This window comes from Myxine glutinosa, chromosome 2 (genome assembly GCF_964187855.1).
Source record: "Myxine glutinosa chromosome 2, kmMyxGlut1.1, whole genome shotgun sequence".
NCBI classification, from domain to species: domain Eukaryota; kingdom Metazoa; phylum Chordata; class Myxini; order Myxiniformes; family Myxinidae; genus Myxine; species Myxine glutinosa.
The window spans coordinates 259190342-259209186 of record NC_136262.1 but is presented as its reverse complement, the minus strand read 5'-3'; the positions used below and the strand labels follow the sequence as shown (position 1 = coordinate 259209186).

At 41.1% G+C, this 18845-nt stretch overlaps 1 protein-coding gene across 1 annotated transcript in view; it reads left to right on the top strand.

The window, feature by feature from the left end:
* The window catches only part of LOC137422120 (VPS10 domain-containing receptor SorCS1), an 886462-nt gene that overhangs the window by 523113 nt on the left and 344504 nt on the right, over positions 1-18845 (top strand). The gene's annotated exons all lie outside the window — the stretch shown is intronic.

Sequence of the window (18845 nt, the reverse complement as noted above, 5' to 3'; positions counted from 1 at the left end):
TATATAGTATATATATATATATATATATATATATATATATATATATATATATATATACATATATATATATATATATATATATATATATGTATATATATACATATATATATATATACATATATATATATATATATATATACATATATATATATATATATATATGTATATATATATATATGTATATATATATATATATACATATATATATATATACATATATATATATATATATATATATATGTATATATATATATATGTATATATATATATATATATATATATATATACATATATATATATATATATATATATATATATATATATATATATATATATATATATATATATATATATATATATATATATATATATATATATATATATATATATATATATGTATATATATATATATATATATATATATATACATATATATATATATACATATATATATATATATATATATATGTATATATATGTATATATATATATATATATATATATATATATATATATATATATATATATGTATATATATATATATATATGTATATATATATATATATATATATATATATATATATATGTATATATATATATATATATATATATATATATATATATATATATATATATATATATATATATACATACTGTATGTATATATATATATATATATATATGTGCATATAATAATAAAGGAGTCTTATATAGCCCCATGAAGCAGAGTTAACGACCCTCGTGGCGCTTTACATTATCATGCGAACGCACAAACACTGCACACAAATACACAAACATACACACACAGACATACTTTCACTATTGTCCTATTCCTCTCCCTCCCCATTCAAAACCCACAGATGTGTACTCTCCCCCTCCTCCCTCTCCCTCCCCCGCACATGTACACAGACATACTCTCGATCTCCGTCCCACCTCAAACCAAAGGGAAAGCAGGACTTAGACTTTGAAAGACTTGTGAAACAGATAGGTTTTGAGGGACGTTTTAAAGGCAGGAAGAGAGTCAACATGTCGAACAGAGGAAGGCAAGTCATTCCAGAGCAGAGGTGCAGCAAAAGAAAAGGATTTCTCGCCAAACGACTTGGTGCTGGTGCGCGGCGGCTCTAAGGTCATAGAGTCGTCGCTTGAACGAAGCCATCGCCGAGGTACATATAGAGTGAGAAAATCGGAGAGATAGTGAGGTCCCATTCCACACAATGATTTACAACATTGTGTGCAAATTTTGTATTGCACACAAGCAGAGACAGGCAGCCAGTGTAAAGATTCAAGCAGCGGAGTAACATGGTCAGACTTCTTCGCCTTACAGACAAGACGAGCGGCAGAGTTTTGAACCTTTTGTAACTTATCCAAGAGAAACTGAGGGCAGCCAGCATACAAAGAATTACAATAGTCTAGCCTTGAGAGGACAAGGGCACAGACCAGAGTTAGAGCAGCCTGAGGAGCAAGAAAGTGGCGAATGGATGCGATCTTTCGCAGCTGAAAGCATGCTGATTTGCAAGTTTCAAGTACTTGCTTGGAAAATGTCATGTTACAGTCGAAAACCACACCAAGGTTCTTGGCCGACGAAACAATGTTTACATCGGTTTCACCAACATGAATAGTCGTAGGAAGTGAACATTGTAGAGGACATCTGTGCGATCTTACAATCATAGACTCTGTTTTAGCATCGTTCAGCTAAAGTTTGTTTTGGGTCATCCACGCCTTCACTTCGGCAATACAGCCTTCTCACCCTTCAACAGTGGGCACGATTTGTTGAATCGTGCTTCCTTTGTACAGCTGATTGTCGTCCGCAAAGGCGTGGTGATCAACTGAATGTCTGGCAACAAGATCAAATAGAGGCTGAGTGTACAAAAGAAAGAGGATAGGTCCCAGGACTGAGCCCTGGGGAACGCCAAAGGAAAGCGGAGAAGGGGCTGATTTCTGGCCATTGACAACAACTGTTTGCACTCTATCAGTAAGATAGGACATCAGCCAAGAAAGGGGAGTACCAGTTATATCAAATGTGAGTTCAAGACGACGAATTAAGACACTATGGTCAATCGTGTCAAAGGCGGCGGACAAGTTTAAAAGAGCAAGAACGGAAACCTTACCACAGTCAAGAGAGATCAGAAGATCATTTGTTATTCTTAGGAGAGCTGTCTCGGTGCTTTGGCCTGGTCTATATGCCGACTGGCGAGAATTGAAAAGATTATTTGAAACTAGATGGTCATTCATCTGTGATAGCACAATTCTTTCTGTGATCTTTGACAGGAAAGACAGGTTGGAGATAGGACGGTAATTTTTCATGTTATTAAGGTCAAGGGTGGGCTTTTTAAGAAGTCGTTTAAGAAGAGTTTGCTTAAAGAGAGGCGGAAATGAACCAGTAGTCAGAGAATCATTGATACCTGCAGTAATAAATGGGAGGAGGGTGTCCAAACACTTAATAAACAAATCGGTGGGAAGGGGGGTCGAGATCACATGTTTTTGTGTTTGACTTGAGGATTGTACATTTGACAACTTCCTCAGTAACAGGAGTAAACGAACTGAGAGGTCGTCTGTGAAAGCAGTGTTCAGCATCATCCAGGGAAAGGAGTGACTGCTTGTCAAGATTGTTTCTTATTGACTGAATTTTATTGTGAAAGAAATGCAGGAAGCTTTGGGGTAGTTCGTTTTGAGGAAATACAGTGGGAAGAACGGATTTATTTTTGGTGACAAGCAGGCGGTTGGTAATGCTGAACAGTTGCTTGCAGGAGGAGCTCCTAGTAATCCGATCAGAAATATATGACGTTTTTGCTTTCAGAATGATTTTTATGCGAGTCTTTTAGCTATGTTACACAACTGTTTATGGACTGTGAGGCCAGTCTTCAACCACTGTCTATCGGCACGTCGTTGTTCCTTTTTCGCAGCCCTGACTTCGTCGCTGACTGTGCTGAACCACGGAGTACTCCTGCGTCTGGAAACGGCGCGCCATGTCGCTGGAGCATGACAGTCCAATGCTGTGCGGAGGCAAGAGTCGAGGTCTTCTGCAGTGACGAAGGAATGGCCAGAGAGACGGGTGTGATAGTCCTCTTTAAAGGCAGAACGGTCGATGGCACGGATGTTGCGGCCGGTGATGAAGTTGGGCTGAAGACGAGGAACAGCAATACTCAGGCGGCTGGTGACAAAGAAGTGGTCCGAGGCGATAGCACAGGTCACTGACGTGGACTGCACCAACTGATCATCGCATCTGTGCACCAACCAATCCAGGATGTGTCCTTTAACGTGTGTAGGTTGGGAGACAGACTGACAGACTAAAAGTAGAAAGGAGGTCAATGATCTTTGAAGTGAGAGGATGTTGTGGGTGGTCGTAGTGGACGTTGAAATCTCCAAGAATGAGGACGAAACCAGGAAGAGTATTGCAGTGGTCGAGCAGATTAGGAAGCTGGGTCACGAACATAGAGTCAGTAAGCTTGTTTTTCCGGTTAGGTGGAGGTCGGTGGAGGCAGAAGAAATGAAGAGTGTTTTCTGACAGAGTGAAGGTGACATGGGCTAGCTCGTAGGATGAATGGTCGAACGAAAAAGTCGTGGCGAAGGAGACAGTCAGCCCATTAGCATACACATGCACCTCAACCCAAAGGCTGAAGCACATGGTCAATCAAAACACATGCATCCTGACCCCGAAGGGCCAGAATGCATGGTCATACAATTGGACCCCTCCTCCATAGGAGTGAGTCCCCATGACTTCAACACCATGCCGTCCCGACGAGGGCTTATTTACCCTCATCAGGACGGCATACTGCTAAAAAATTTCGAACGAAAAAGTCGTGGCGAAGGAGACAAAGGGAGAGAAGTTGTCTCTGTAAATAACAGCCACGCCCCCACCCGGAGAGGAGCGAGGAAATGACTGCAGGGTGTATCCAAGTGGGGTGAGATCAGCACATCTTGCTTCATCGCCACTGGGTCGGAGCCAAGTTTCGGTCAGAAAAAGCACGTCGATATCATTATCTTGAATAAAAGAGGTCATTTCAGTTCGCTTTTCAGGACTACTTACAGACTGAGCGTTGAATAAGGCGAGAGACAGGTCAGAACGGTGTTGTTTTGGTGCTGCGTATGTTCTACAGGGATAGATGAGGTTATTGAAGTTGACTGGGGACACTTTTACGCAGGGATTATTAAAATGTGGGCCGGGCCGTCGCTGGTCGCGAAGAGAAATCACAATCGGTATTTTTCTCTGCTTTCTCCTCCCGCCTCGCTTTGTGCGTTTTCTCGGGAGACCAACGCCGATTTCAAGTTCTCTAAGGCCTGAGACGAGTCCAGGAGTCAATCGAGTGGTGTTGTTTGAAGACAAAAGTTTTTGCCGGGTGTAGCGAATAGGCCTCGGGACAGAGGAGTTAGAGCGTATAGTCGAGCTCAGTACATGCAGCGGTGCGTGCAGAGGTGGGGCGAGCGGTGGGACGAGCGATGGGGCGAGAGGGGGAAAAGAACTGTCTTGTTGAGAGGTGCACATCGGGGCTGCGTGAGGCGCAGCGAAAAAACATGGCGGGTACTCACAGTTCGAAATTGTCAACTTGGTGGCGATTAAAATCCAAAGTACTCCAAGTCTCACGGGCAGACACACCACCAGAAGCCAAGAAGTGAAACAGGGATCCATCACAGTTATTCACACAAAGCACAACACGACAGCACACGCTAAATCCAACGGAATCGATCAAATACACAGGACGACCGACTCAGCTCAGCCTGCTAGGCGAGTGACCCGGAAGTGACCATATACCCTAGCAAACACCATCCGTTGCTTTGCTGATGGGAATATTATTAAGGGTTTGTGGAGAGAGAATGAGGGGCGGGGAGGGGGGGGGGGGGAGAGAGAGAGAGAGATTTCACAAGTCGCAAGTTGGCCTTTGCAGTTTCACCATAAATACCCAGACACAAACCTTCGCTTTTTACCTTTGCCAGAGGAAAGGTTTGTTTGTTTGTTTGTCCGCATAAAATGTGAGTTTGTGAATTAATTAAATTAGACCCTTTCAAACCCTAAGACTCTTTACAACTCTTAAGACCTGCTCAAACCTTTACAACCCTGAGACCCATTAAGACCACGAAGACCTTAAGGACCATGAAGACCCAAAAAGACCCCAACACCCTTTAAACTCTTAGGACCCTTAAGAAACCCAAGACCCTTTAAGACCCCTAAAATACTTTAGAGCCTTTAGAACCCTAAGAGCAGTTTTGACCCCAAAGACCCTTTCAAGTTCCAAGACCCTTAAGAACCTTAACACACTTTAAGACACTTTGGAACCTTAAAACCCAAATGACCCCAAAGACCCTTATAAAGACCCAGATGACCCAAAAGAGCCCAACACCCTTATAGACGCCTAAGACCCTTTCAAATTACGAGACCCTTTAGAACCCTAACACATTTTAAGATGCTTTAGAACCTTCAAACCCAAAATACCCAAAGAGCCTTAAAGAGCCAAAGGACCCAAAAGATGATTAAAGACCCTGTCCATAGACCCAAAAGACCCAGAGGATCCAAAATTCCCATGAGACCCAAGGACACAAAAGACCCATGAGACTCCGAGGACCCAAAATACCACAAAGAAACCTAAAATATCCCGAGTACCAAAAATATCCCGAGGACCCAAAGGACCCAGAGGTCCCGAAAGACACAAAAGATCCCGAGGCCCCAAAGGCCAAAACTACACATGTCCTGGCGAGGGACTGCAATCTCTGATTGCTCTGTCTTGTTTTGTTTTATCTCACAAACCATCCTGAGAGTTTCCTCAATCCACCGTCGTTGGTTTCCTTGAAATCCGTTAATGCGTTCTCAAGTTATAGCATGACAAACAAACAAACAAACAAACATGGATCCTTTTATAATATAGATAGATCTTGTAAAACGTTTTGAAGATCCCATGTATAATGCATATCAAGGAAGTAGTAAAGCCAACATTTTAACCTGTTGTCCTTCTTCCTTGAGCATGCATTGTTTGGCAACATCTGTATACAATAGCGCTGGTATTATTGTCAAACTTGAATAACAACATTTTGGGAAACCTGCGCTTAAGATATGTTTACAAGAAAGTAATATAAAAGACTTTATGAAGACAAATCATTGAGCATTATTTTTGGTTCTGTTTAGTTGCTGCTGCTTCTGCCTTTGGCCTTTGTTTATGCCTCGCTCGCTGCTCTTGTCTGTTCATATTTCATTTGCTTTGCTCTCTTCTGTTGAGTGTTAACTGTGATGTACAGCTAGTTGTGCCATAAGAAGTGTTTCTCCATTGGTCTCGCCTCTCATCCTGCATCTTTGGAAGCTAATCAACATTGCTCTAGTCCAGCATGGTTTGATAAATAAATAAATAAACACAAAAAATTAGAGTTGTAAACATTTGCGCTCAGTTTATTCTCTATTTTATTATTTTATCAGCTTTTGATGAATAATTATGTTGCTTCATTTGGCAAACGGTGGATATGAAAACATTGAATTCAGTATTCAGATACATACTGAACATTTTCCATCATGGAAGAGAAAGGTTAAATGAACACTACTTGAAAACTTCCCAATGCCTGTAAATTAATTCGACTGTAAAGTTAATATTGCATTTCCAAATCGACACACTGGCTAAACAATTTGTAAAAGCAAAGAAAACCAACAAATCCAATAATGGCTTAATTTGACCTTTTATTATGTAATTATAGGAAGTATTGATTCAGATTTTACCTTTGTAACGAGTTCTGCGTCTGTTATAAAACCAGCGTCCACTTGTCCGCCATTCACTCAACACATTTCCCCTTTCAATTTATTATTTATTATTATTATTTTTACTTTGTATGATAAAAGGATATTTTATTTGAATTAAATTAAATGCGACATTTAACTGAAATTTAAAATTTGCCAATTTTTTTTTTTGTTTGACTTTTATTTTTTATTTTGAGTTTTATGAAAGCCCGCTTGGAGTTTGCACAAAAGCACCTAAAGGACTCTCAGACTGTGAGAAACAAGATTCTGTGGTCTGATGAAACCTAGGTAGATTGAACTGTTTGGCTTCCATCTGGCCACTCTGCCATAAAGCCCAGATCGGTGGAGTGTTGCAGTGATGGTTGTCCTTCTGGAAGATTCTCCCATCTCCTCACAGGACCTCTGGAGCTCAGCCAGAGTGACCATCGGGTTCTTGGTCACCTCTCTTACCAAGGCCCTTCTCCCCCGATTGCTCAGTTTGGCCGGGCGGCCAGCTCTAGGAAGAGTCCTGGTTGTTCCAAACTTCTTCCATTTAAGAATGATGGAGGCCACTGTGCTCTTGGGAACCTTCAATGCAGCAGAAATTTTTTGTAGGCTTCCCCAGATCTGTGCCTCGACACAATCCTGTCTCTGAGCTCTGCAGGCAGTTCCTTCGACCTCATGGCTTGGTTTTTGCTCTGATATGCATTGTCAGCTGTGATACCTTATATAGACAGGTGTGTGCCTTTCCAAATCTTGTCCAATCAATTGAATTTGCCACAGGTGGACTCCAATCAAGGTGTAGAAACATCTCAAAGATGATCAAGAGAAATGGGAGGCACCTGAGCTAAATTTCAAGTGTCATAGCAAAGGGTCTGAATACTTATGTCAATGTGATATTTCAGTTTTTTATTTTTAATAAATTTGCAAAACTTTCTAAAATCCTGTTTTCTCTTTGTCATTGTAGGGTTTTGAGTGTAGATTGATGAGGAAAAAATAAATTTAAACGATTTCAGCATAAGGCTGCGACATAACAAAATGTGATCAAAGTGAAGGAGTCTGAATACTTTATGAATGCACTGCATATCAATTTAATTATTTAATTCTGTTCATTAATCTGATAACTTTTTTAAAATAATTCTCCAACATCAACAGATTTGACATTTCTTGAGGAGGAATCCAATAAACTGATGTATGACCAAATCACACCTGTGTCTCTTGAATACCTCTGGCATCTAAAACTCGCAACGTTTTTGGAATATCCTGGGATGAGGCCTAAGCACAAGGTGTGTTGCTTTAACATTGCATTCTCTGTTTTGTTTTTTTGTTCTTGTTTTTTTTTACCTTTTTCCTCTGCTTTCACTCCATCTGCTCTCTCAGCCACCTGACCTTCCCCAACAATTCCAGAATGCACGCATTCTTAACGATCCCCCTCATGGTTAAACTTACAAAATCCAGGCTGACTGCACACCTCAACTCCTATTCCTTGCTTCTCCTATCTACGCAACCACCTTCCAGAGGCCGTGCAATCCCATTCTTCACTCCGGGCTTCAAGCGGGTGGTGCGGCATCATTTCATGTCATCCCTCATCCTCACCCACAATCTTATTAACCCCATTAAACCCTACATAGTCCAACGCTATTGCTTGATTCTTGCAGTGTTTCCTTCTCTTCTTTCTCTTTTTCTGGTTAATCATTGTCTTGCTTATTGTGTCCATCCCCTCGCTGCCATCCTGAGAGTTCATATACCCTCTGTCACCCTAATCTTCCATGAGCCTCTATCTCAGGGGTTCTTAACCTGTGGTCCATGGACCAATTTGGGGTCCGTGGATGGGCTTCAGGGGGTCCGTGAACCAGGCGCATAAAAATTATTTAAAATTTATTTTCGCTAGCTTTTTATAAAAAGTTTTATTTTTTGTCGATGTACAGGATGTTATGTACTTATTCTTGCACACTGAAGATTAGTAGATCTGTAAGGTAGGTTGAAATGGGATGATACTGAGTGTACAGTCAGGTAACATACAGTCGTCATCGTCGGAAAGTTATGACTTCTGGAATAGTTCCCGTCGATAGAAATTGAAGGAGATGTCCCCTGCCCCAGATTTTAGCGCTGGCCGCTAGACCCCGTGTTTACAGTTTGGTATCGTCGTTTGCACGATCGCCACCCAGTGCCACTCCATAATTAAGTATTTATTTCTCACTTTACATGGCTTGTCACGACTCAGGAATCTTCTCATATACTGGTGAGGTTTCAAACTTTACAGTATCTTCAACTTTATTGGCCAAGCTGCCACTGTGGAAGAGGAGATTGGAGGCAGACAACTCTGCCAACTTTCCAATGCTGGAGGAAGTACTTCTCCAGGATGGAGTCGAGAGAGACAAAGCCCTGTCAATTTTTCTGCAGGCAGAAATGTGCAGACACCTGGAAACACTGCAGAACTCTTTCGAAGGTTACTTCTGCTCAGATGACCTTAAAGTTGAAACGTGGATTCGTAATCCTTTCCTTGCTGATATAAACTGTATTAATGATTCAGACCTTGCCAAAGATGACCTCATTGACCTGAGGACAAAGGAAATGATACGACATGAGTTCAACTTGAAGAGTCTTGGAGAATGTTGGTGCTCTCTGACACAAGCCTACCCTCGTCTGGCAAAGCGAGCTGTGGGAGCTCCGATTCCGTTTGCAACCACATATCTTTGCGAGTCAGGATTTTCAGCACTTGTTACCATCAAAACGAAAAGCAGAAATCGATTGGATATCAAACATGACATGCGTGTAGCCTTGTCGAAGACCACTCCCCAATTTCATCTTCTTATTGAAGCCAAACAACAACAGCCTTCTCACTGAAATGTACTTTTGAGCAGAATCGAAGTTTATATTTTGTTTAATTTGCACAATTTGGATTTATTTCATTTTATTCAGGGAATGGTCATTGATTTTTGCATGAAAAAAGTGAGATATGTTCTTTGTAAAGATTGTTTTTTTATTCTGATTATGACGGTATGTGAAGGAAATAATTTTCCTATGCAATAAAATGTATTCATTGTAGGCAAAATTTTGTGTTTATGTGCTTATGTGCATTTTTCTGGGGAGGGTCCGTAGCTTTCATCGGATTCTCAAAGGGGTCCATGACTCAAAAAAGGTAAAGAACCCCTGCTCTATCTTGTAGAGAAAAAAAACACCAGAAAATTGAAAAACACAAGATTGCCTGAAAACCACACCATAATTCAAGAAACGCGTGTATTTGTTTGTTTGACTTCTATGCATGCCTAAACCGCTGGGTGAAATGAGTTGAAAACTGCTGGTTGTATTCATGGGGTTCAGAGTGGGGGAATACCCGAATTCTCGATTTGTACATATGTATCATTTAGTGCTGTTGGTAGTAGCGCGTTAAAAGTCATAATAAAATTCGCCAATTCTAAGGGAATTGAAAAAGACGAGTTATTCCCTTGTACTGTACTACATATTTCGATCATGAAAAGCTTGTGAAGTCCATGTTTCAGGCCCGATTACAGATGTTAAGATTTTCTTGAACTAGAGACAATACTATCGACTGCAATTTGTACACTGTACTTTCTCAAATTGTTTAGGGCCATCTTCATATGACTTTCATATAACAGTGGAACTTTAATCACACCAACACTATGTCCCCATTCCCCCACCTAATCCCCCACCAACTCTCCTAGTGAATGATCGTTTTAAAGGCCATTTTTCCCTGCTAGAGCGGGGGTTAGCCTTGCAGACCCCATGACAATCATGGTTCCCTGTTGGAGGCAATGTTTTTATGGGTGGATGCCCTTCCTTAGTCACGCAGGGATACGGTGTACCTATTCTAAACCAGGATCATTCATCCCAGCAAGCTGTTACTCAATTTGCCAACCTCGGAAGGATGACAGGCTGAGTCAACCCCCCTGGCGTTAATTCAGCGATCGACCGGGATTCAAACTCAGGATCCCAGGATTCCAAGCCTGCACCCTAACCGCTCAGCCAACACCAGACGCTCCTAGTATATGTATGTAATCTGCAGTGTGCCCCTTGTTGTGATTACCTGACTCCTGGGAACAATAATTGAATGCAGGAAGCCAGGGTAGTATTGTATTGTAATGTGCAGCAGGAAGCCATTTTGAAAAAGAAAAAAAAATTAATTTTTCATGCAGACCTTAAGTATACTGAACATCAAAAGAAACTTATCAAATCTTTAGGAGGACACTCATTGAAATCCTCCACGCAAAAATGAAAAATATGTGAACACAGAGGTAAAGTTCAGCTATCTTTACTAAACACGTCAATAAACAAGAGGTTGCCTCAATCACAAAAAAACAAAAAGCATGAACATCACAAGGGGTGGTGCAACAAAAGTCACAGCACTGCAACACAAAGGCACGCACCTGAATACAGTCAAAACAAAATGACACAGGAATGGACGCAACACTGCTAACAGTCAAGGACAGAATGGCAGCAGTCCTCAATATCGTGTGTGTCCTCCCTGAGCTGTGATGCAGGTTGTACACCTCCGACGCATGCTCTGTACCAGGCCTCTGATGCGGTACTGGGGATGTCTGTCCCACTCCTCCTGCAAGCATTGAATGAGCATTTGCCGATTGTCAGCCGTTGATCTCTTCGATGCAACACGTCGGCCAAACTCATCCCATAAATGCTCAATGGGATTGAGGTCAGGGGAATAAGGCATCCAAGGCATCACTTCAACACCCTGTTCCTGGAGGAGGTTGGTGGTCAGGTGAGCAGCATGGGGTCGAGCGTTGTCCTGCTGGAAAACTGCGATGTCAGGACGAGCTGTAGAAATAGCAGCAGATGAGGTCTCAAAACTTCATTTACATAACGCTGACTAGTGAGATTGCCTTTGATGACGACCAGAGGTGTCCTGAAACGGGTGGAAATGCCAGCCCATACCATCACACTGGGTCCTCCCCAACGATTGGTCTGACGATTACAGCATGATGCATACCTTTCCCCACCTCTGCGCCATACCTGTTGACGTCCATCAGCAGCATGGAGGCAAAAGTTGGACTCATCGTTGAACAAGACTGCACTCCACTGTTGCTGTGTGCAGCGGCGATGCTGCAGACACCATCTTAGTCTGTTCTGCCGATGCACTGCGTTCAACACTGGACCTCTGTAAGGATGTCTTGCCACCAGGCCCTGACTTCTCAAGCGCCTCCGCACAGTAGAGACACTGATGCGGTTGTTGTGGTGACATTTTGTCACTGCAGCTGTTTGCGTCGCAGGGCGGAAACGATCACGAAGATGCTGCAGCACAATCCCGTGATCTTGGTTTGGGGTGGTTACCCATGGTCTTCCTCTTCGTGGACCATCATTCACAGTTCCAGTTTCACCGTAACGCCTGGCCGGGTTGGAAATTGCAGTCTGTGAGCAACCAAGACGTTGGGCAATTGTTCGCTGGCTTACACCAGCCTCAAGCATCCCAATTGTCCTGAAACGTTGTTCAGATGTCAGGCGTGGCATCAGAATTTTCTTGTTGTTTTCCCTGTCAGAAGCCTCTACAATGACTATGGACAGCAGTAAATGAATGTCTACCACGAGAACTGAAGGATTTCATTATGAGGGTCATTATTTAAAGGGAAAGATCCCCATGCAGAACCACCCAAGCATGCCATTGTTGATCAACCAGGTGATTGAAGTGAAGTTACCGTTACATAATCAGCCATTACAATTGAAGAAACGTGTTTGTAAAGCTGCACATTTCAAAAAATTAAAGTGATAAGTTTCTTTTGATGTTCAGTTTATTTAAATTAAGAAGGAACAAGTTGTGTCCAGAACTTGTGTTTATTTTTTTTATGATAGTTCAGCCAAATTTGTGCTAAATTACTTACGCCAAAGTTGTCGCAATACGACAATTTCTCACGCCATTTTGAATTAATTCGTTTTTTTTTCTTTGTGCCGATAACTCTTCTTAATTTTGCCATTTTCACCTATCCTCACCCCCACTTTAAGATCCACACAGGGCACCATCACGCACGACGGCACGAATTGAAGCACACACGGCACGGATGAACAGAGTGGCATGAAACGATCTAAGTGACTTCAATTTGGTTTCTCATGCATTTGATGCTCATGGAAAATTTCCGGCTCTTTGTATCACTGTAGAAGATTCCCTTGTTATGCTGCCAATGCTACCGGTAAATGCCATGGGGAAATGGAGTTGAGGGAGCAATTTCACACAAAAATCATTCTAGACCAAGTCGTGATGCATCCATCCATTTATTCTTATTTTCAAGAGCTTTATCTCTCTCAGGGCTGGTATTACATCTCTCATACTCAGAAGTGCTTTCTTAATACCCAGTTCAAGTAATTGCTGATAAATGAAAACCTGAGAAACATTCTTGATTGTTGACCAATCGTAAAGTGTTTTTCACTGACTTTTCTAAAGCGGGATATTGTTGAGGTTATCGGGGCATGCCCATTTACATTTAGCTATACTATAAAAGCCATTCATGTCTGTCTGCTTGTCTGTCTGTCTGTCTGTCTGTCTGCAGGAAAAGTCACACTTTTCCTGAACCCGAGATGACATGATATATGTGTGCCCCGGAGTGCCCCGGAAGCATTACTTATGTCTCTTAATAATAATATTAAATCTTTATTGTCCCATATTCAGGGAAATTATTCTTTGGTGACACCGTAAGTTGACCATCATTAAAACATCTATCTATAATTCCATTAATCTCTGTGTGTATGTGTGTTTGTATGTGTGTATGTGTGTATGTTTGTCTGTGACCGCTGTTTCTCGACAACTACCGGTCCGATATACTTGAAACTTGCCAGGTATATTGCTGGGGACCCGAGGATGTGCCTTTTCAAGGTTTGAAATTAATCGGACAAGTAGTTACCGAGCTATGGCGATTTCTTTACCAAACACCGCAAGCCGTTCGCTTTGGACCAAACCATTTCATGTAAATAGAGGGGGGGGTTCTGTGGTCGTTGCGAATGGACCAAACCATTCATGTAAATAGAGGGGGGGGTTCTGTGGTCGTTACTGCCACGTGGTTTCAAAGTTTTTTTTTGTTGTTGTTTGCACGCATGTTTTTTTGCACCCACGTACGGGCACGCCCTAGGATGTTTACACACACACACCCCTACACAAATTTTTTTTTTTTTTTTTGGCAAGGAACGGGCACCCACGTACGGGCACGTCCTAGCTTATATATAGTACGGGCATGCCCTAGTATAACACAAAGGGAATAAGAAAACGAAATAAAAAGATATCAAAATAAATATAAAATAAAAATGTACTGTTTCAACGTCAGTTGCACTGTGACCACATCTTAATTACGTAATGTTGGAACGTTCCTTTTAAACCTTTGGACCCTTTCGACTGAGTAGATCCCTTTGGACCCTTTAGGCCATTAGACCCCTTAGATCCATTAGACCCTTTAAAACCCTTTAGACATTTTACACATATTTATGAATTTATATAATTTACACCCCTTTGACCCCTCTAGACCTTCAGACCCCCCGAGACCCTATATACCCTTTAATCCTGTTTGGTTCTTTAGACCCCTTAGAACATAACTACAATTGGAAAGTACCCTTTATCGTTTAGACATTTAGACCCCATTGACCCTTTCGACCTCTTGTCCCCTTAGACCCCATCGACCCTTTAGACCTCTTATGACCCCTTATGACTCTTTAAACCCCTATAGATCTTTTGGACCCTTATAGACCATTTGAACCCTTATACACCCTTTGGACCCCTATGGAGCCTTTGAGCCCCTATATATCCTCTGGACCACTTCGATCTTTATTCCTATTAGACCTACAAACCCTTTAGACTCATTTAGGCCCTTTGGACCAATTTAGACCCCTTTAAATATTCTAGATTCCTTATGGTGCAAAAGTTTTTGTAAGTGGTCTAGAATATCTAAACGGGTCTAAATTGGTCCAAAGGGTCTAAATGTGTCTAAAGGGTTTGACATGTTAAGACCTTTACAACCTTTGAACTGTTTAGAACCCTTTAGGGCTTAGGCCCTTTAAACCCTTTAGACACCTTAAGACTCTGTAGATATTTTAGACATTTATACCCCTTAGACCCTGTAGATCTTGTATACCATCTAGAGTACAGACTATTTTGATCCCTTCGACCTTTTTGCCTTTTGGATCTTAACACTCTTTAGACACCTGAGCACCATAGACCTGTATACATTCTCAGACCCTTTGGACAATTTAGTCCCTTCAGACCCCTTAGACACTTTAGAACCCTTACACACATTTGACCAGTGAGACCTCATAGATCCCATAGACTCTTCAAAGCCCTTTCGAGCCTAACTACGATTGGAAAATACCGTTTCGACCCTTATTGACCCCTATAGACTCTTTGGACCTTTACACCCTTTAGACACCTCAGACCCTTTTGACCTGTTAGACCTCTTTAAACACACACCACACAAACATCAAAAGAGTCTTCTTGTAACATACAGAATATACTTTTTTCAGCAAGTAATGCGCAAACTCTACCCACGTAGAGGGTGCCAGTACACATTGAATGTGCACACGGACGTCATTGAAAACAACTGCATTTTTTTTGTATACTGAATCGAGGCTCGTGAAAGAGCTAACATTTATTTCACAAACAAATCAACCAGACAAACAAAATATACAAAAAGAGGGAGCGGAAGACAAGATGGGGAGAGAAGGGGAAGCACACAACCACAACATTTGAGAGCAGGGAGAAGTGTGGGAGGGAGAGGGCTTGGGGGGGGGAGGCGTGGGAAGGGGAGGGGGGGGGAGGTATAAAACACAAGGGGACCGAAATTAACGGGGGTAGAAAAGATCAAGGTTTTGGATGGGGGAGGATAAGAGATGATGGTGAACATTTTTTGTATACTGAATCGAGGCTCTCCAACCCGATACACCATCGTCTCGGTTGAAGATAAGTTACTGACTATAGTTTTCAATGCAAGGAAATACTGGATGGTTTGCCATTTCCTTCCCAACAATAATAAGGATTGGAATTTAAAATTTGGCGAGGATGTTGCCAAAAATGGTATACTCTATTCAAAATACACCTCAAGATATTTTACTTTCCAAGGAAAATGCGAGCAGGCCTGACATCCTCCCCAATATCATCTTTCAGACTGCAGAGGACCAGGGTGGCAGTTTAGGGGTGGTTTCCGATTGCACCAGTAATGTAATCCTCAGTAGCCAACTAACACATGAGTATATCATCTTTGAGATGTGCTCTCGGTTTTATCACCCTGGTAACGAGGCTAAAGGTTGCACATCTCTCGACGTTTTATTACACATTATTTCAATGGATGGATTGGAATAAAAACTTGAAATACAGTAAAATTTATGTTGTGTCACCTCACTCTCCCATGAGGCTCGATCACATATCGAAAAAATGAACTGAAATTAGACATTAAGATGGGACGTGGTATACGTAACAAATGGCACTATTGCATAGAGAGATTTCAGGAAGAGTGTTTAACAAAATGAGTTTCTGCCATTCACAGATGATAGTAGATTTATGTAAAATACGGGTTTGAATGTGGGATGGGAAATGTAAAAACCACAGAATACAAACCTTTATTTCATGATGAGCATATATCATGTCATCAAGCTAGCTGAAAACTTTCTCAACTGCTCGGTTATCTTGCAGTGGGAGTATTCAAATAGCAATTCATTCCAGCCCCAAGTACCAGAAACTATGTGGTGCATTCAAGTGTGTGTGTGTGTGTGTGTGTGTGTGTGTGTTGTTGGTTGTTATCTCCTAATGTGTGTTTAAGAAGGTCGAACGGGGTCCCCCCAGGTCTCGAAGTATCCATTTTCTTCATTTCTGCATTGCTTAGACCAAATTCGCTGGGTACTGAAACCTCAATTAGCAATGCCCTCTTTTCTTTTTTGTACTTCAGGACAAAATCCGGTCACAGTGCTTTGTTTTCTATGTTCACGCTCGATGGGATGATCAGATTAAAAATGAGTGTTGTTGCTTTCTTTTCTCAATTATCACCTTTGGTTCATGTTGACACGGGTTTTCATGAACTGGGATATTAAAGTTTTTTGCAGATGTGCCAGTGGATTACTCTACATACCTTGTTTGTGCCTTTGTTTGTACAGCTGCTCTGACATGAGTTTTTTTTACATCCTGATAAGAGGTTGCTCGTACTTTCTGTTTCTACCTTGCAGAATCTACACTTTTCAATTGACTCAGTCCTGTCATTTTCTTAAAGGCATTGGTTGGTGTATGTCCTTGGTCCTGGCCATTTGTAATGATTCTTTCTCCATCCCAGTTGAGCTGACCTCTCCTTCGCCTTTCCAAAGAGTGTTCTTTGTCTATTCCCAATCTATCCAACTCTTTTTTATATGCTCCTGTTCTTTTATCATTTTCCTAGTTGTCGGTCTTTATCTGTTGATATTTCTTTTTATATTTTTCTTTCTTCTTTTTTGCAATTTTTGGCTGTATTCGTTGTTTCGGTTTCATGTGTGATATCTTCCATTCGCATCTGTCTTTGGAATGATTTTTTTTGCTAAATAGGTTAGGGATACCTTCTCTGGTTCATAAAGGAGGGGCTTGGCTGCACCCGATTGCATGAGTGAGTTCCCTTGACGGAAGAGGGGTTCTTCACTCACTTTGTGAGGTTCAAGGTGGATCGAGGATAATTGACAAATACTCCTATGAAATCCCAAGTGGTACACGGGTGATAATAAATCTATTCCTTTTACATGTTTATTAAAGTTAACATGTTTATTTAAGGGAGTTAAGATGTTTGTCTTTGTGTTTGCTTTCAAATTGAATTTAGTAGTCTGATGAACTTTTTACATACTCAGCCAATCCTACAGTTGTCATTCTATGCACTTGTTTGCGCTCCATTAGGCTGATACCGCCTTCTCATCTTGGTAGGTGTACATTCTCAGGATGTATCGATATTTGTGGAGCATTTTATGGATGGCGAGGAGTTTCCTTGATTTTATATCTAGTTTATTGATTTCTGATTGTGGCCAGTTTATTATTCCACAGTTCACTGGAATACTGGTATTGTGAGTTGGTTTATGCCTTTGGTTTTGTTCCTTGGAGATAGGTATGTTTTCAGTATCAGCTTCATTCTACGCAGGTGTTCTTGGTAATTATTTTGCGCATTTTTTTACAAATTTGATGGCCCTCTTCTACTCTGAGGTATTTGTAAGATGCTCCATTGTCCAGTACCTGTATTGTTGTATCTAGGTCGATTTTTATGTTATCCGTTTTTGTTGATTCATCATGTACGAACATGCACTTGGCACACTTATCCAAGCTAAATGCCATTTGAATGTCGTTGGAGTACTGTTACACTAATTTCAGTTGTTCTGCCAATTTTTTTATCATTTAGTGCGAAAAGTTTTAAACTGTCTATGTACAGTACATGTTTCCTGTCTCTTTGGACGTTCTCTTATTTGTTGTTCGGGTGTATCCACATCCTTGCTCATTAATGAGTTTGCTCAGTGGGTCCAGGGCCAGGCAAAACAGGAGGGGTGAAACTCTGTCTCCCTGGAAGTTTTGTGTGTACGTCCATCTGTCCAGGCCATAACCCTTTTTACCATTTGAGCTTGTGTTATCAAATTTTCAAGAAACCCTCATTATGAGAATATGGAGAAGATAAGAAAAAATTGGGTCAAAATGTGAAAGGGCAAAGTCATAGTGACTATAAATAGCCCTGCTGATATTTCGCTTCAAGCACGAGATGGCCCGTTTTTTTTGTAATCACTTCTGTGTTTATTTATTTATTTACCATTGAGTTTCACTGTGTGTGTTTCCAGGCCTTAACATTTCTACCCATTGGGCCTATGTCATCAATTCTTCAACAGACCATTATTATCAAACATGGAGAGTCACAAATTAATAAAATGGACAATTTTTTTAACTGTCGTTTTCATCAAGGTTAGTTTGAGTACAAAGCAGATGCAGATGGGCCTTGCATTTTGAGATGATTTCTAGTTTCTCAAATGATTTTGAAGAAAAGATACTTCCCTACTAATCTTGTAAATAATTTCACGTGTTTGTGTGTTTGTTTCTATGATACTCATTTGTAAAGATAACTCTTTGACCGCCGAATGGTAGCACCTAGAGGCCCCAAATGTTGGGTGTAGGTACTTCAGAATCTGGGCAAGGTTTGAAGGTGCCGCACATTGGATTTGATGTCCC